This window comes from Symphalangus syndactylus, chromosome 5 (assembly GCF_028878055.3).
Source record: "Symphalangus syndactylus isolate Jambi chromosome 5, NHGRI_mSymSyn1-v2.1_pri, whole genome shotgun sequence".
Taxonomy (NCBI): Eukaryota; Metazoa; Chordata; class Mammalia; order Primates; family Hylobatidae; genus Symphalangus; species Symphalangus syndactylus.
The window spans coordinates 156833503-156854492 of record NC_072427.2 but is presented as its reverse complement, the minus strand read 5'-3'; positions in this window follow the sequence as shown (position 1 = coordinate 156854492).

Below are 20990 nucleotides of genomic sequence, written 5' to 3'. Positions count from 1 at the left end.
TTCTGTGAAACATCTTTCTGATCTGTGCATTCAGCTAACAGAGTTAAACCATACTTTTGATTGAGCAGATCTGAACACTCTTTCTGTAGAAAATGCAACTGGACATTTGGAGCGCTAAGAGAGTAGTAGTGGAAAAAGGAATATATTCAAATATAAACTTCACAGAAGCATTCTGTGAAACTTCTTTCTGATCTGAGCATTCAGCTAACAGAGTTAAACCATACTTTTGATTGAGCAGTTTTGAAACACTCTGTCTGTAGAAAATGCAACTGGACATTCGTAGCGCTAAGTGGGTAATAGTGGAAAAAAGAATATGTTCAAATATAAACTACACAGAAGCATTGTATGAAACTTCTTTCTGTTCTGTGCATTCAACTAACAGAGTTGAACCTTACTTTTGATTGAGCCGTTCTGAAACACTCTTTCTGTAGAAACTGCAATTGGACATTCTGAGCGCTAAGAGGCCTATATTGGGAAAAATAATATCTTCAAATAAAAACTACACAGAAGCATTGTGTGAAACTTCTTTCTGTTCTGTTTGTTCAACTAAAAGAGTTGAACCTTAGTTTTGATTGAGCCGTTCTGAAACACTCTTTCTGTAGAAAATGCAAGTGGAGATTCGGAGCGCTAAGAGGGTAATAGTGGAAAAAGGAATGTCTCCAAATATAAACTACACAGAATCATTCTGTGAAACTTCTTTCTGATCTGTGCATTCAGCTAACAGAGTTAAACCATACTTTTGATTGAGCAGATCTGAACACTCTTTCTGTAGAAAATGCAACTGGACATTTGGAGCGCTAAGAGAGTAGTAGTGGAAAAAGGAATATATTCAAATATAAACTACACAGAAGCATTCTGTGAAACTTCTTTCTGATCTGAGCATTCAGCTAACAGAGTTAAACCATACTTTTGATTGAGCAGTTTTGAAACACTCTGTCTGTAGAAAATGCAACTGGACATTCCTAGCGCTAAGTTGGTAATAGTGGAAAAAAGAATATGTTCAAATATAAACTACACAGAAGCATTGTATGAAACTTCTTTCTGTTCTGTGCATTCAACTAACAGAGTTGAACCTTACTTTTGATTGAGCCGTTCTGAAACACTCTTTCTGCAGAAACTGCAATTGGACATTCTGAGCGCTAAGAGGCCTATATTGGGAAAAATAATATCTTCAAATAAAAACTACACAGAAGCATTGTGTGAAACTTATTTCTGATATGTTCATTAAGCTAACAGAGTTAAATCATACTTTTGATTGCGCAGTTCTGAACACTCTTTCTGCAGAAAATGCAAGTGGACATTCGGAGCGCTAAGAGGCTAATAGTGGAAAAAGGAATATATTCAAATATAAACTACACAGTAGCATTCTGTGAAAATTCTTTCTGTTCCGTGCATTCAACCAACAGAGTTGAACCTTACTTTTGATTGAACCGTTCTGACACACTCTTTCTGTAGAAACTGCAATTGGACATGCTAAGCGCTAAGAGGCCTACATTGGGAAAAAGAATATCTTCAAATAAAAACTACACAGATGCATTCTGTGAAACTTATTTCTGATCTGTAAATTCAGTTAACAGAGATAAAACATATTTTTGATTGAGCAGTTATGAAACACTCTTTTTGTAGAAAATGCAAGTGGAGATTCAGAGCGCTAAGAGGGTAATAGTGGAAAAAGGAATGTCTTCAAATATAAACTACACAGAATCATTCGGTGAAACTTCTTTCTGATCTGTGCATTCAGCTAACAGAGTTAAACCATACTTTTGATTGAGCAGATCTGAACACTCTTTCTGTAGAAAATGCAACTGGACATTTGGAGCGCTAAGAGCGTAGTAGTGGAAAAAGGAATATATTCAAATATAAACTACACAGAAGCATTCTGTGAAACATCTTTCTGATCTGAGCATTCAGCTAACAGAGTTAAACCATACTTTTGATTTAGCAGTTTTGAAACACTCTGTCTGTAGAAAATGCAACTGAACATTCGTAGCGCTAAGTGGGTAATAGTGGGAAAAAGAATATGTTCAAATATAAACTACACAGAAGCATTGTATGAAACTTCTTTCTGTTCTGTGCATTCAACTAACAGAGTTGAACCTTACTTTTGATTGAGCCGTTCTGAAACACTCTTTCTGTAGAAACTGCAATTGGACATTCTGAGCGTTAGGAGGCCTATATTGGGAAAAAGAATGTCTACAAATAAAAACTACACAGAAGAATTGTGTGAAACTTCTTTCTGTTCTGTTTGTTCAACTAAAAGAGTTGAACCTTAGTTTTGATTGAGCCGTTCTGAAACACACTTTCTGTAGAAAATGCAAGTGGAGATTCGGAGCGCTAAGACGGTAATAGTGGAAAAAGGAATGTCTCCAAATATAAACTACACAGAATCATTCTGTGAAACTTCTTTCTGATCTGTGCATTCAGCTAACAGAGTTAAACCATACTTTTGATTGAGCAGATCTGAACACTCTTTCTGTAGAAAATGCAACTGGACATTTGGAGCGCTAAGAGAGTAGTAGTGGAAAAAGGAATATATTCAAATATAAACTACACAGAAGCATTCTGTGAAACTTCTTTCTGATCTGAGCATTCAGCTAACAGAGTTAAACCATACTTTTGATTCAGCAGTTTTGAAACACTCTGTCTGTAGAAAATGCAACTGGACATTCGTAGCGCTAAGTGGGTAATAGTGGGAAAAAGAATATGTTCAAATATAAACTACACAGAAGCATTGTATGAAACTTCTTTCTGTTCTGTGCATTCAACTAACAGAGTTGAACCTTACTTTTGATTGAGCCGTTCTGAAACACTCTTTCTGTAGAAACTGCAATTGGACATTCTGAGCGCTAAGAGGCCTATATTGGGAAAAAGAATGTCTACAAATAAAAACTGCACAGAAGAATTGTGTGAAACATCTTTCTGTTCTGTTTGTTCAACTAAAAGTGTTGAACCTTAGTTTTGATTGAGCCGTTCTGAAACACTCTTTCTGTAGAAAATGCAAGTGGAGATTCGGAGCGCTAAGACGGTAATAGTGGAAAAAGGAATGTCTCCAAATATAAACTACACAGAATCATTCTGTGAAACTTCTTTCTGATCTGTGCATTCAGCTAACAGAGTTAAACCATACTTTTGATTGAGCAGATCTGAACACTCTTTCTGTAGAAAATGCAACTGGACATTTGGAGCGCTAAGAGAGTAGTAGTGGAAAAAGGAATATATTCAAATATAAACTACACAGAAGCATTCTGTGAAACTTCTTTCTGATCTGAGCATTCAGCTAACAGAGTTAAACCATACTTTTGATTGAGCAGTTTTGAAACACTCTGTCTGTAGAAAATGCAACTGGACATTCCTAGCGCTAAGTTGGTAATAGTGGAAAAAAGAATATGTTCAAATATAAACTACACAGAAGCATTGTATGAAACTTCTTTCTGTTCTGTGCATTCAACTAACAGAGTTGAACCTTACTTTTGATTGAGCCGTTCTGAAACACTCTTTCTGTAGAAACTGCAATTGGACATTCTGAGCGCTAAGAGGCCTATATTGGGAAAAATAATATCTTCAAATAAAAACTACACAGAAGCATTGTGTGAAAATTATTTCTGATATGTTCATTAAGATAACAGAGTTAAACCATACTTTTGATTGCGCAGTTCTGAACACTCTTTCTGCAGAAAATGCAAGTGGACATTCGGAGCGCTAAGAGGGTAATAGTGGAAAAAGGAATATATTCAATTATAAACTACACAGTAGCATTCTGTGAAAATACTTTCTGTTCCGTGCATTCAACCAACAGAGTTGAACCTTACTTTTGATTGAGCCGTTCTGAAACACTCTTTCTGTAGAAACTGCAATTGGACATGCTAAGCGCTAAGAGGCCTACATTGGGAAAAAGAATATCTTCAAATAAAAACTACACAGATGCATTCTGTGAAACTTATTTCTGATCTGTAAATTCAGTTAACAGAGATAAAACATATTTTTGATTGAGCAGTTATGAAACACTCTTTTTGTAGAAAATGCAAGTGGAGATTCAGAGCGCTAAGAGGGTAATAGTGGAAAAAGGAATGTCTTCAAATATAAACTACACAGAATCATTCGGTGAAACTTCTTTCTGATCTGTGCATTCAGCTAACAGAGTTAAACCATACTTTTGATTGAGCAGATCTGAACACTCTTTCTGTAGAATATGCAACTGGACATTTGGAGCGCTAAGAGCGTAGTAGTGGAAAAAGGAATATATTCAAATATAAACTACACAGAAGCATTCTGTGAAATATCTTTCTGATCTGAGCATTCAGCTAACAGAGTTAAACCATACTTTTGATTGAGCAGTTTTGAAACACTCTGTCTGTAGAAAATGCAACTGGACATTCGTAGCGCTAAGTGGGTAATAGTGGGAAAAAGAATATGTTCAAATATAAACTACACAGAAGCATTGTATGAAACTTCTTTCTGTTCTGTGCATTCAACTAACAGAGTTGAACCTTACTTTTGATTGAGCCGTTCTGAAACACTCTTTCTGTAGAAACTGCAATTGGACATTCTGAGCGCTAAGAGGCCTATATTTGGAAAAAGAATGTCTACAAATAAAAACTACACAGAAGAATTGTGTGAAACTTCTTTCTGTTCTGTTTGTTCAACTAAAAGAGTTGAACCTTAGTTTTGATTGAGCCGTTCTGAAACACTCTTTCTGTAGAAAATGCAAGTGGAGATTCGGAGCGCTAAGAGGGTAATAGTGGAAAAAGGAATGTCTCCAAATATAAACTACACAGAATCATTCTGTGAAACTTCTTTCTGATCTGTGCATTCAGCTAACAGAGTTAAACCATACTTTTGATTGAGCAGATCTGAACACTCTTTCTGTAGAAAATGCAACTGGACATTTGGAGCGCTAAGGGAGTAGTAGTGGAAAAAGGAATATATTCAAATATAAACTACACAGAAGCATTCTGTGAAACTTCTTTCTGATCTGAGCATTCAGCTAACAGAGTTAAACCATACTTTTGATTGAGCAGTTTTGAAACACTCTGTCTGTAGAAAATGCAACTGGACATTCGTAGCGCTAAGTGGGTAATAGTGGAAAAAAGAATATGTTCAAATATAAACTACACAGAAGCATTGTATGAAACTTCTTTCTGTTCTGTGCATTCAACTAACAGAGTTGAACCTTACTTTTGATTGAGCCTTTCTGAAACACTCTTTCTGTAGAAACTGCAATTGGACATTCTGAGCGCTAAGAGGCCTATATTGGGAAAAATAATATCTTCAAATAAAAACTACACAGAAGAATTGTGTGAAACTTATTTCTGATATGTTCATTAAGCTAACAGAGTTAAATCATACTTTTGATTGCGCAGTTCTGAACACTCTTTCTGCAGAAAATGCAAGTGGACATTCGGAGCGCTAAGAGGCTAATAGTGGAAAAAGGAATATATTCAAATATAAACTACACAGTAGCATTCTGTGAAAATTCTTTCTGTTCCGTGCATTCAACCAACAGAGTTGAACCTTACTTTTGATTGAGCCGTTCTGACACACTCTTTCTGTAGAAACTGCAATTGGACATGCTAAGCGCTAAGAGGCCTACATTGGGAAAAAGAATATCTTCAAATAAAAACTACACAGATGCATTCTGTGAAACTTATTTCTGATCTGTAAATTCAGTTAACAGAGATAAAACATATTTTTGATTGAGCAGTTATGAAACACTCTTTTTGTAGAAAATGCAAGTGGAGATTCAGAGCGCTAAGAGGGTAATAGTGGAAAAAGGAATGTCTTCAAATATAAACTACACAGAATCATTCGGTGAAACTTCTTTCTGATCTGTGCATTCAGCTAACAGAGTTAAACCATACTTTTGATTGAGCAGATCTGAACACTCTTTCTGTAGAAAATGCAACTGGACATTTGGAGCGCTAAGAGCGTAGTAGTGGAAAAAGGAATATATTCAAATATAAACTACACAGAAGCATTCTGTGAAACATCTTTCTGATCTGAGCATTCAGCTAACAGAGTTAAACCATACTTTTGATTTAGCAGTTTTGAAACACTCTGTCTGTAGAAAATGCAACTGAACATTCGTAGCGCTAAGTGGGTAATAGTGGGAAAAAGAATATGTTCAAATATAAACTACACAGAAGCATTGTATGAAACTTCTTTCTGTTCTGTGCATTCAACTAACAGAGTTGAACCTTACTTTTGATTGAGCCGTTCTGAAACACTCTTTCTGTAGAAACTGCAATTGGACATTCTGAGCGTTAGGAGGCCTATATTGGGAAAAAGAATGTCTACAAATAAAAACTACACAGAAGAATTGTGTGAAACTTCTTTCTGTTCTGTTTGTTCAACTAAAAGAGTTGAACCTTAGTTTTGATTGAGCCGTTCTGAAACACACTTTCTGTAGAAAATGCAAGTGGAGATTCGGAGCGCTAAGAGGGTAATAGTGGAAAAAGGAATGTCTCCAAATATAAACTACACAGAATCATTCTGTGAAACTTCTTTCTGATCTGTGCATTCAGCTAACAGAGTTAAACCATACTTTTGATTGAGCAGATCTGAACACTCTTTCTGTAGAAAATGCAACTGGACATTTGGAGCGCTAAGAGAGTAGTAGTGGAAAAAGGAATATATTCAAATATAAACTACACAGAAGCATTCTGTGAAACTTCTTTCTGATCTGAGCATTCAGCTAACAGAGTTAAACCATACTTTTGATTCAGCAGTTTTGAAACACTCTGTCTGTAGAAAATGCAACTGGACATTCGTAGCGCTAAGTGGGTAATAGTGGGAAAAAGAATATGTTCAAATATAAACTACACAGAAGCATTGTATGAAACTACTTTCTGTTCTGTGCATTCAACTAACAGAGTTGAACCTTACTTTTGATTGAGCCGTTCTGAAACACTCTTTCTGTAGAAACTGCAATTGGACATTCTGAGCGCTAAGAGGCCTATATTGGGAAAAAGAATGTCTACAAATAAAAACTGCACAGAAGAATTGTGTGAAACATCTTTCTGTTCTGTTTGTTCAACTAAAAGTGTTGAACCTTAGTTTTGATTGAGCCGTTCTGAAACACTCTTTCTGTAGAAAATGCAAGTGGAGATTCGGAGCGCTAAGACGGTAATAGTGGAAAAAGGAATGTCTCCAAATATAAACTACACAGAATCATTCTGTGAAACTTCTTTCTGATCTGTGCATTCAGCTAACAGAGTTAAACCATACTTTTGATTGAGCAGATCTGAACACTCTTTCTGTAGAAAATGCAACTGGACATTTGGAGCGCTAAGAGAGTAGTAGTGGAAAAAGGAATATATTCAAATATAAACTACACAGAAGCATTCTGTGAAACTTCTTTCTGATCTGAGCATTCAGCTAACAGAGTTAAACCATACTTTTGATTCAGCAGTTTTGAAACACTCTGTCTGTAGAAAATGCAACTGGACATTCCTAGCGCTAAGTTGGTAATAGTGGAAAAAAGAATATGTTCAAATATAAACTACACAGAAGCATTGTATGAAACTTCTTTCTGTTCTGTGCATTCAACTAACAGAGTTGAACCTTACTTTTGATTGAGCCGTTCTGAAACACTCTTTCTGTAGAAACTGCAATTGGACATTCTGAGCGCTAAGAGGCCTATATTGGGAAAAATAATATCTTCAAATAAAAACTACACAGAAGCATTGTGTGAAACTTCTTTCTGTTCTGTTTGTTCAACTAAAAGAGTTGAACCTTAGTTTTGATTGAGCCGTTCTGAAACACTCTTTCTGTAGAAAATGCAAGTGGAGATTCGGAGCGCTAAGAGGGTAATAGTGGAAAAAGGAATGTCTCCAAATATAAACTACACAGAATCATTCTGTGAAACTTCTTTCTGATCTGTGCATTCAGCTAACAGAGTTAAACCATACTTTTGATTGAGCAGATCTGAACACACTTTCTGTAGAAAATGCAACTGGACATTTGGAGCACTAAGAGAGTAGTAGTGGAAAAAGGAATATATTCAAATATAAACTACACAGAAGCATTCTGTGAAACTTCTTTCTGATCTGAGCATTCAGCTAACAGAGTTAAACCATACTTTTGATTGAGCAGTTTTGAAACACTCTGTCTGTAGAAAATGCAACTGGACATTCGTAGCGCTAAGTGGGTAATAGTGGAAAAAAGAATATGTTCAAATATAAACTACACAGAAGCATTGTATGAAACTTCTTTCTGTTCTGTGCATTCAACTAACAGAGTTGAACCTTACTTTTGATTGAGCCGTTCTGAAACACTCTTTCTGTAGAAACTGCAATTGGACATTCTGAGCGCTAAGAGGCCTATATTGGGAAAAATAATATCTTCAAATAAAAACTACACAGAAGCATTGTGTGAAACTTCTTTCTGTTCTGTTTGTTCAACTAAAAGAGTTGAACCTTAGTTTTGATTGAGCCGTTCTGAAACACTCTTTCTGTAGGAAATGCAAGTGGAGATTCGGAGCGCTAAGAGGGTAATAGTGGAAAAAGGAATGTCTCCAAATATAAACTACACAGAATCATTCTGTGAAACTTCTTTCTGATCTGTGCATTCAGCTAACAGAGTTAAACCATACTTTTGATTGAGCAGATCTGAACACTCTTTCTGTAGAAAATGCAACTGGACATTTGGAGCGCTAAGAGAGTAGTAGTGTAAAAAGGAATATATTCAAATATAAACTACACAGAAGCATTCTGTGAAACTTCTTTCTGATCTGAGCATTCAGCTAACAGAGTTAAACCATACTTTTGATTGAGCAGTTTTGAAACACTCTGTCTGTAGAAAATGCAACTGGACATTCGTAGCGCTAAGTGGGTAATAGTGGGAAAAAGAATATGTTCAAATATAAACTACACAGAAGCATTGTATGAAACTTCTTTCTGTTCTGTGCATTCAACTAACAGAGTTGAACCTTACTTTTGATTGAGCCGTTCTGAAACACTCTTTCTGTAGAAACTGCAATTGGACATTCTGAGCGCTAAGAGGCCTATATTTGGAAAAAGAATGTCTACAAATAAAAACTACACAGAAGAATTGTGTGAAACTTCTTTCTGTTCTGTTTGTTCAACTAAAAGAGTTGAACCTTAGTTTTGATTGAGCCGTTCTGAAACACTCTTTCTGTAGAAAATGCAAGTGGAGATTCGGAGCGCTAAGAGGGTAATAGTGGAAAAAGGAATGTCTCCAAATATAAACTACACAGAATCATTCTGTGAAACTTCTTTCTGATCTGTGCATTCAGCTAACAGAGTTAAACCATACTTTTGATTGAGCAGATCTGAACACTCTTTCTGTAGAAAATGCAACTGGACATTTGGAGCGCTAAGGGAGTAGTAGTGGAAAAAGGAATATATTCAAATATAAACTACACAGAAGCATTCTGTGAAACTTCTTTCTGATCTGAGCATTCAGCTAACAGAGTTAAACCATACTTTTGATTGAGCAGTTTTGAAACACTCTGTCTGTAGAAAATGCAACTGGACATTCGTAGCGCTAAGTGGGTAATAGTGGAAAAAAGAATATGTTCAAATATAAACTACACAGAAGCATTGTATGAAACTTCTTTCTGTTCTGTGCATTCAACTAACAGAGTTGAACCTTACTTTTGATTGAGCCTTTCTGAAACACTCTTTCTGTAGAAACTGCAATTGGACATTCTGAGCGCTAAGAGGCCTATATTGGGAAAAATAATATCTTCAAATAAAAACTACACAGAAGCATTGTGTGAAACTTATTTCTGATATGTTCATTAAGCTAACAGAGTTAAATCATACTTTTGATTGCGCAGTTCTGAACACTCTTTCTGCAGAAAATGCAAGTGGACATTCGGAGCGCTAAGAGGCTAATAGTGGAAAAAGGAATATATTCAAATATAAACTACACAGTAGCATTCTGTGAAAATTCTTTCTGTTCCGTGCATTCAACCAACAGAGTTGAACCTTACTTTTGATTGAGCCGTTCTGACACACTCTTTCTGTAGAAACTGCAATTGGACATGCTAAGCGCTAAGAGGCCTACATTGGGAAAAAGAATATCTTCAAATAAAAACTACACAGATGCATTCTGTGAAACTTATTTCTGATCTGTAAATTCAGTTAACAGAGATAAAACATATTTTTGATTGAGCAGTTATGAAACACTCTTTTTGTAGAAAATGCAAGTGGAGATTCAGAGCGCTAAGAGGGTAATAGTGGAAAAAGGAATGTCTTCAAATATAAACTACACAGAATCATTCGGTGAAACTTCTTTCTGATCTGTGCATTCAGCTAACAGAGTTAAACCATACTTTTGATTGAGCAGATCTGAACACTCTTTCTGTAGAAAATGCAACTGGACATTTGGAGCGCTAAGAGCGTAGTAGTGGAAAAAGGAATATATTCAAATATAAACTACACAGAAGCATTCTGTGAAACATCTTTCTGATCTGAGCATTCAGCTAACAGAGTTAAACCATACTTTTGATTTAGCAGTTTTGAAACACTCTGTCTGTAGAAAATGCAACTGAACATTCGTAGCGCTAAGTGGGTAATAGTGGGAAAAAGAATATGTTCAAATATAAACTACACAGAAGCATTGTATGAAACTTCTTTCTGTTCTGTGCATTCAACTAACAGAGTTGAACCTTACTTTTGATTGAGCCGTTCTGAAACACTCTTTCTGTAGAAACTGCAATTGGACATTCTGAGCGTTAGGAGGCCTATATTGGGAAAAAGAATGTCTACAAATAAAAACTACACAGAAGAATTGTGTGAAACTTCTTTCTGTTCTGTTTGTACAACTAAAAGAGTTGAACCTTAGTTTTGATTGAGCCGTTCTGAAACACACTTTCTGTAGAAAATGCAAGTGGAGATTCGGAGCGCTAAGACGGTAATAGTGGAAAAAGGAATGTCTCCAAATATAAACTACACAGAATCATTCTGTGAAACTTCTTTCTGATCTGTGCATTCAGCTAACAGAGTTAAACCATACTTTTGATTGAGCAGATCTGAACACTCTTTCTGTAGAAAATGCAACTGGACATTTGGAGCGCTAAGAGAGTAGTAGTGGAAAAAGGAATATATTCAAATATAAACTACACAGAAGCATTCTGTGAAACTTCTTTCTGATCTGAGCATTCAGCTAACAGAGTTAAACCATACTTTTGATTCAGCAGTTTTGAAACACTCTGTCTGTAGAAAATGCAACTGGACATTCGTAGCGCTAAGTGGGTAATAGTGGGAAAAAGAATATGTTCAAATATAAACTACACAGAAGCATTGTATGAAACTACTTTCTGTTCTGTGCATTCAACTAACAGAGTTGAACCTTACTTTTGATTGAGCCGTTCTGAAACACTCTTTCTGTAGAAACTGCAATTGGACATTCTGAGCGCTAAGAGGCCTATATTGGGAAAAAGAATGTCTACAAATAAAAACTGCACAGAAGAATTGTGTGAAACATCTTTCTGTTCTGTTTGTTCAACTAAAAGTGTTGAACCTTAGTTTTGATTGAGCCGTTCTGAAACACTCTTTCTGTAGAAAATGCAAGTGGAGATTCGGAGCGCTAAGACGGTAATAGTGGAAAAAGGAATGTCTCCAAATATAAACTACACAGAATCATTCTGTGAAACTTCTTTCTGATCTGTGCATTCAGCTAACAGAGTTAAACCATACTTTTGATTGAGCAGATCTGAACACTCTTTCTGTAGAAAATGCAACTGGACATTTGGAGCGCTAAGAGAGTAGTAGTGGAAAAAGGAATATATTCAAATATAAACTACACAGAAGCATTCTGTGAAACTTCTTTCTGATCTGAGCATTCAGCTAACAGAGTTAAACCATACTTTTGATTCAGCAGTTTTGAAACACTCTGTCTGTAGAAAATGCAACTGGACATTCCTAGCGCTAAGTTGGTAATAGTGGAAAAAAGAATATGTTCAAATATAAACTACACAGAAGCATTGTATGAAACTTCTTTCTGTTCTGTGCATTCAACTAACAGAGTTGAACCTTACTTTTGATTGAGCCGTTCTGAAACACTCTTTCTGTAGAAACTGCAATTGGACATTCTGAGCGCTAAGAGGCCTATATTGGGAAAAATAATATCTTCAAATAAAAACTACACAGAAGCATTGTGTGAAACTTCTTTCTGTTCTGTTTGTTCAACTAAAAGAGTTGAACCTTAGTTTTGATTGAGCCGTTCTGAAACACTCTTTCTGTAGAAAATGCAAGTGGAGATTCGGAGCGCTAAGAGGGTAATAGTGGAAAAAGGAATGTCTCCAAATATAAACTACACAGAATCATTCTGTGAAACTTCTTTCTGATCTGTGCATTCAGCTAACAGAGTTAAACCATACTTTTGATTGAGCAGATCTGAACACACTTTCTGTAGAAAATGCAACTGGACATTTGGAGCACTAAGAGAGTAGTAGTGGAAAAAGGAATATATTCAAATATAAACTACACAGAAGCATTCTGTGAAACTTCTTTCTGATCTGAGCATTCAGCTAACAGAGTTAAACCATACTTTTGATTGAGCAGTTTTGAAACACTCTGTCTGTAGAAAATGCAACTGGACATTCGTAGCGCTAAGTGGGTAATAGTGGAAAAAAGAATATGTTCAAATATAAACTACACAGAAGCATTGTATGAAACTTCTTTCTGTTCTGTGCATTCAACTAACAGAGTTGAACCTTACTTTTGATTGAGCCGTTCTGAAACACTCTTTCTGTAGAAACTGCAATTGGACATTCTGAGCGCTAAGAGGCCTATATTGGGAAAAATAATATCTTCAAATAAAAACTACACAGAAGCATTGTGTGAAACTTCTTTCTGTTCTGTTTGTTCAACTAAAAGAGTTGAACCTTAGTTTTGATTGAGCCGTTCTGAAACACTCTTTCTGTAGGAAATGCAAGTGGAGATTCGGAGCGCTAAGAGGGTAATAGTGGAAAAAGGAATGTCTCCAAATATAAACTACACAGAATCATTCTGTGAAACTTCTTTCTGATCTGTGCATTCAGCTAACAGAGTTAAACCATACTTTTGATTGAGCAGATCTGAACACTCTTTCTGTAGAAAATGCAACTGGACATTTGGAGCGCTAAGAGAGTAGTAGTGTAAAAAGGAATATATTCAAATATAAACTACACAGAAGCATTCTGTGAAACTTCTTTCTGATCTGAGCATTCAGCTAACAGAGTTAAACCATACTTTTGATTGAGCAGTTTTGAAACACTCTGTCTGTAGAAAATGCAACTGGACATTCCTAGCGCTAAGTTGGTAATAGTGGAAAAAAGAATATGTTCAAATATAAACTACACAGAAGCATTGTATGAAACTTCTTTCTGTTCTGTGCATTCAACTAACAGAGTTGAACCTTACTTTTGATTGAGCCGTTCTGAAACACTCTTTCTGTAGAAACTGCAATTGGACATTCTGAGCGCTAAGAGGCCTATATTGGGAAAAATAATATCTTCAAATAAAAACTACACAGAAGCATTGTGTGAAACTTATTTCTGATATGTTCATTAAGCTAACAGAGTTAAACCATACTTTTGATTGCGCAGTTCTGAACACTCTTTCTGCAGAAAATGCAAGTGGACATTCGGAGTGCTAAGAGGGTAATAGTGGAAAAAGGAATATATTCAAATATAAACTACACAGTAGCATTCTGTGAAAATTCTTTCTGTTCCGTGCATTCAACCAACAGAGTTGAACCTTACTTTTGATTGAGCCGTTCTGAAACACTCTTTCTGTAGAAACTGCAATTGGACATGCTAAGCGCTAAGAGGCCTACATTGGGAAAAAGAATATCTTCAAATAAAAACTACACAGATGCATTCTGTGAAACTTATTTCTGATCTGTAAATTCAGTTAACAGAGATAAAACATATTTTTGATTGAGCAGTTATGAAACACTCTTTTTGTAGAAAATGCAAGTGGAGATTCAGAGCGCTAAGAGGGTAATAGTGGAAAAAGGAATGTCTTCAAATATAAACTACACAGAATCATTCGGTGAAATTTCTTTCTGATCTGTGCATTCAGCTAACAGAGTTAAACCATACTTTTGATTGAGCAGATCTGAACACTCTTTCTGTAGAAAATGCAACTGGACATTTTGAGCGCTAAGAGCGTAGTAGTGGAAAAAGGAATATATTCAAATATAAACTACACAGAAGCATTCTGTGAAACATCTTTCTGATCTGAGCATTCAGCTAACAGTGTTAAACCATACTTTTGATTGAGCAGTTTTGAAACACTCTGTCTGTAGAAAATGCAACTGGACATTCGTAGCGCTAAGTGGGTAATAGTGGGAAAAAGAATATGTTCAAATATAAACTACACAGAAGCATTGTATGAAACTTCTTTCTATTCTGTGCATTCAACTAACAGAGTTGAACCTTACTTTTGATTGAGCCGTTCTGAAACACTCTTTCTGTAGAAACTGCAATTGGACATTCTGAGCGCTAAGAGGCCTATATTGGGAAAAAGAATGTCTACAAATAAAAACTACACAGAAGAATTGTGTGAAACTTCTTTCTGTTCTGTTTGTTCAACTAAAAGGGTTGAACCTTAGTTTTGATTGAGCCGTTCTGAAACACTGTTTCTGTAGAAAATGCAAGTGGATATTCGGAGCGCTAAGAGGGTAATAGTGGAAAAAGGAATGTCTCCAAATATAAACTACACAAAATCATTCTGTGAAACTTCTTTCTGATCTGTGCATTCAGCTAACAGAGTTAAACCATACTTTTGATTGAGCAGATCTGAACACTCTTTCTGTAGAAAATGCAACTGGACATTTGGAGCGCTAAGGGAGTAGTAGTGGAAAAAGGAATATATTCAAATATAAACTACACAGAAGCATTCTGTGAAACTTCTTTCTGATCTGAGCATTCAGCTAACAGAGTTAAACCATACTTTTGATTGAGCAGTTTTGAAACACTCTGTCTGTAGAAAATGCAACTGGACATTCGTAGCGCTAAGTGGGTAATAGTGGAAAAAAGAATATGGTCAAATATAAACTACACAGAAGCATTGTATGAAACTTCTTTCTGTTCTGTGCATTCAACTAACAGAGTTGAATCTTACTTTTGATTGAGCCTTTCTGAAACACTCTTTCTGTAGAAACTGCAATTGGACATTCTGAGCGCTAAGAGGCCTATATTGGGAAAAATAATATCTTCAAATAAAAACTACACAGAAGCATTGTGTGAAACTTCTTTCTGTTCTGTTTGTTCGACTAAAAGAGTTGAACCTTAGTTTTGATTGAGCCGTTCTGAAACACTCTTTCTGTAGAAAATGCAAGTGGAGATTCGGAGCGCTAAGAGGGTAATAGTGGAAAAAGGAATGTCTCCAAATATAAACTACACAGAATCATTCTGTGAAACTTCTTTCTGATCTGTGCATTCAGCTAACAGAGTTAAACCATACTTTTGATTGAGCAGATCTGAACACTCTTTCTGTAGAAAATGCAACTGGACATTTGGAGCGCTAAGAGAGTAGTAGTGGAAAAAGGAATATATTCAAATATAAACTACACAGAAGCATTCTGTGAAACTTCTTTCTGATCTGAGCATTCAGCTAACAGAGTTAAACCATACTTTTGATTGAGCAGTTTTGAAACACTCTGTCTGTAGAAAATGCAACTGGACATTCCTAGCGCTAAGTTGGTAATAGTGGAAAAAAGAATATGTTCAAATATAAACTACACAGAAGCATTGTATGAAACTTCTTTCTGTTCTGTGCATTCAACTAACAGAGTTGAACCTTACTTTTGATTGAGCCGTTCTGAAACACTCTTTCTGTAGAAACTGCAATTGGACATTCTGAGCGCTAAGAGGCCTATATTGGGAAAAATAATATCTTCAAATAAAAACTACACAGAAGCATTGTGTGAAACTTATTTCTGATATGTTCATTAAGCTAACAGAGTTAAACCATACTTTTGATTGCGCAGTTCTGAACACTCTTTCTGCAGAAAATGCAAGTGGACATTCGGAGTGCTAAGAGGGTAATAGTGGAAAAAGGAATATATTCAAATATAAACTACACAGTAGCATTCTGTGAAAATTCTTTCTGTTCCGTGCATTCAACCAACAGAGTTGAACCTTACTTTTGATTGAGCCGTTCTGAAACACTCTTTCTGTAGAAACTGCAATTGGACATGCTAAGCGCTAAGAGGCCTACATTGGGAAAAAGAATATCTTCAAATAAAAACTACACAGATGCATTCTGTGAAACTTATTTCTGATCTGTAAATTCAGTTAACAGAGATAAAACATATTTTTGATTGAGCAGTTATGAAACACTCTTTTTGTAGAAAATGCAAGTGGAGATTCAGAGCGCTAAGAGGGTAATAGTGGAAAAAGGAATGTCTTCAAATATAAACTACACAGAATCATTCGGTGAAATTTCTTTCTGATCTGTGCATTCAGCTAACAGAGTTAAACCATACTTTTGATTGAGCAGATCTGAACACTCTTTCTGTAGAAAATGCAACTGGACATTTTGAGCGCTAAGAGCGTAGTAGTGGAAAAAGTAATATATTCAAATATAAACTACACAGAAGCATTCTGTGAAACATCTTTCTGATCTGAGCATTCAGCTAACAGTGTTAAACCATACTTTTGATTGAGCAGTTTTGAAACACTCTGTCTGTAGAAAATGCAACTGGACATTCGTAGCGCTAAGTGGGTAATAGTGGGAAAAAGAATATGTTCAAATATAAACTACACAGAAGCATTGTATGAAACTTCTTTCTATTCTGTGCATTCAACTAACAGAGTTGAACCTTACTTTTGATTGAGCCGTTCTGAAACACTCTTTCTGTAGAAACTGCAATTGGACATTCTGAGCGCTAAGAGGCCTATATTGGGAAAAAGAATGTCTACAAATAAAAACTACACAGAAGAATTGTGTGAAACTTCTTTCTGTTCTGTTTGTTCAACTAAAAGGGTTGAACCTTAGTTTTGATTGAGCCGTTCTGAAACACTCTTTCTGTAGAAAATGCAAGTGGATATTCGGAGCGCTAAGAGGGTAATAGTGGAAAAAGGAATGTCTCCAAATATAAACTACACAGAATCATTCTGTGAAACTTCTTTCTGTTCTGTGCATTCAACTAACAGAGTTGAATCTTACTTTTGATTGAGCCTTTCTGAAACACTCTTTCTGTAGAAACTGCAATTGGACATTCTGAGCGCTAAGAGGCCTATATTGGGAAAAATAATATCTTCAAATAAAAACTACACAGAAGCATTGTGTGAAACTTCTTTCTGTTCTGTTTGTTCGACTAAAAGAGTTGAACCTTAGTTTTGATTGAGCCGTTCTGAAACACTCTTTCTGTAGAAAATGCAAGTGGAGATTCGGAGCGCTAAGAGGGTAATAGTGGAAAAAGGAATGTCTCCAAATATAAACTACACAGAATCATTCTGTGAAACTTCTTTCTGATCTGTGCATTCAGCTAACAGAGTTAAACCATACTTTTGATTGAGCAGATCTGAACACTCTTTCTGTAGAAAATGCAACTGGACATTTGGAGCGCTAAGAGAGTAGTAGTGGAAAAAGGAATATATTCAAATATAAACTACACAGAAGCATTCTGTGAAACTTCTTTCTGATCTGAGCATTCAGCTAACAGAGTTAAACCATACTTTTGATTCAGCAGTTTTGAAACACTCTGTCTGTAGAAAATGCAACTGGACATTCGTAGCGCTAAGTGGGTAATAGTGGAAAAAAGAATATGTTCAAATATAAACTACACAGAAGCATTTTATGAAACTTCTTTCTGTTCTGTGCATTCAACTAACAGAGTTGAACCTTACTTTTGATTGAGCCGTTCTGAAACACTCTTTCTGTAGAAACTGCAATTGGACATTCTGAGCGCTAAGAGGCCTATATTGGGAAAAAGAATATCTACAAATAAAAACTGCACAGAAGAATTGTGTGAAACTTCTTTCTGTTCTGTTTGTTCAACTAAAAGAGTTGAACCTTAGTTTTGATTGAGCCGTTCTGAAACACTCTTTCTGTAGAAAATGCAAGTGGAGATTCGGAGCGCTAAGAGGGTAATAGTGGAAAAAGGAATGTCTCCAAATATAAACTACACAGAATCATTCTGTGAAACTTCTTTCTGATCTGTGCATTCAGCTAACAGAATTAAACCATACTTTTGATTGAGCAGATCTGAACACTCTTTCTGTAGAAAATGCAACTGGACATTTGGAGCGCTAAGAGAGTAGTAGTGGAAAAAGGAATATATTCAAACATAAACTACACAGAAGCATTCTGTGAAACTTCTTTCTGATCTGAGCATTCAGCTAACAGAGTTAAACCATACTTTTGATTGAGCAGTTTTGAAACACTCTGTCTGTAGAAAATGCAACTGGACATTCCTAGCGCTAAGTTGGTAATAGTGGAAAAAAGAATATGTTCAAATATAAACTACACAGAAGCATTGTATGAAACTTCTTTCTGTTCTGTGCATTCAACTAACAGAGTTGAACCTTACTTTTGATTGAGCCGTTCTGAAACACTCTTTCTGTAGAAACTGCAATTGGACATTCTGAGCGCTAAGAGGCCTATATTGGGAAAAAAAATATCTTCAAATAAAAACTACACAGAAGCATTGTGTGAAACTTATTTCTGATATGTTCATTAAGCTAACAGAGTTAAACCATACTTTTGATTGCGCAGTTCTGAACACTCTTTCTGCAGAAAATGCAAGTGGACATTCGGAGCGCTAAGAGGGTAATAGTGGAAAAAGGAATATATTCAAATATAAACTACACAGTAGCATTCTGTGAAAATACTTTCTGTTCCGTGCATTCAACCAACAGAGTTGAACCTTACTTTTGATTGAGCCGTTCTGAAACACTCTTTCTGTAGAAACTGCAATTGGACAAGAAAGCGCTAAGAGGCCTACATTGGGAAAAAGAATATCTTCAAATAAAAACTACACAGATGCATTCTGTGAAACTTATTTCTGATCTGTAAATTCAGTTAACAGAGATAAAACATATTTTTGATTGAGCAGTTATGAAACACTCTTTTTGTAGAAAATGCAAGTGGAGATTCAGAGCGCTAAGAGGGTAATAGTGGAAAAAGGAATGTCTTCAAATATAAACTACACAGAATCATTCGGTGAAACTTCTTTCTGATCTGTGCATTCAGCTAACAGAGTTAAACCATACTTTTGATTGAGCAGATCTGAACACTCTTTCTGTAGAAAATGCAACTGGACATTTGGAGCGCTAAGAGCATAGTAGTGGAAAAAGGAATATATTCAAATATAAACTACACAGAAGCATTCTGTGAAACATCTTTCTGATCTGAGCATTCAGCTAACAGAGTTAAACCATACTTTTGATTGAGCAGTTTTGAAACACTCTGTCTGTAGAAAATGCAACTGGACATTCGTAGCGCTAAGTGGGTAATAGTGGGAAAAAGAATATGTTCATATATAAACTACACAGAAGCATTGTATGAAACTTCTTTCTGTTCTGTGCATTCAACTAACAGAGTTGAACCTTACTTTTGATTGAGCCGTTCTGAAACACTCTTTATGTAGAAACTGCAATTGGACATTCTGAGCGCTAGGAGGCCTATATTGGGAAAAAGAATGTCTACAAATAAAAACTACACAGAAGAATTGTGTGAAACTTCTTTCTGTTCTGTTTGTTCAACTAAAAGAGTTGAACCTTAGTTTTGATTGAGCCGTTCTGAAACACTCTTTCTGTAGAAAATGCAAGTGGAGTTTCGGAGCGCTAAGACGGTAATAGTGGAAAAAGGAATGTCTCCAAATATAAACTACACAGAATCATTCTGTGAAACTTCTTTCTGATCTGTGCATTCAGCTAACAGAGTTAAACCATACTTTTGATTGAGCAGATCTGAACACTCTTTCTGTAGAAAATGCAACTGGACATTTGGAGCGCTAAGAGAGTAGTAGTGGAAAAAGGAATATATTCAAATATAAACTACACAGAAGCATTCTGTGAAACTTCTTTCTGATCTGAGCATTCAGCTAACAGAGTTAAACCATACTTTTGATTCAGCAGTTTTGAAACACTCTGTCTGTAGAAAATGCAACTGGACATTCGTAGCGCTAAGTGGGTAATAGAGGAAAAAAGAATATGTTCAAATATAAACTACACAGAAGCATTGTATGAAACTTCTTTCTGTTCTGTGCATTCAACTAACAGAGTTGAACCTTACTTTTGATTGAGCCGTTCTGAAACACTCTTTCTGTAGAAACTGCAATTGGACATTCTGAGCGCTAAGAGGCCTATATTGGGAAAAAGAATGTCTACAAATAAAAACTGCACAGAAGAATTGTGTGAAACTTCTTTCTGTTCTGTTTGTTCAACTAAAAGAGTTGAACCTTAGTTTTGATTGAGCCGTTCTGAAACACTCTTTCTGTAGAAAATGCAAGTGGAGATTCGGAGCGCTAAGAGGGTAATAGTGGAAAAAGGAATGTCTCCAAATATAAACTACACAGAATCATTCTGTGAAACTTCTTTCTGATCTGTGCATTCAGCTAACAGAATTAAAACATACTTTTGATTGAGCAGATCTGAACACTCTTTCTGTAGAAAATGCAACTGGACATTTGGAGCGCTAAGAGAGTAGTAGTGGAAAAAGGAATATATTCAAATATAAACTACACAGAAGCATTCTGTGAAACTTCTTTCTGATCTGAGCATTCAGCTAACAGAGTTAAACCATACTTTTGATTGAGCAGTTTTGAAACACTCTGTCTGTAGAAAATGCAACTGGACATTCCTAGCGCTAAGTTGGTAATAGTGGAAAAAAGAATATGTTCAAATATAAACTACACAGAAGCATTGTATGAAACTTCTTTCTGTTCTGTGCATTCAACTAACAGAGTTGAACCTTACTTTTGATTGAGCCGTTCTGAAACACTCTTTATGTAGAAACTGCATTTGGACATTCTGAGCGCTAAGAGGCCTATATTGGGAAAAATAATATCTTCAAATAAAAACTACA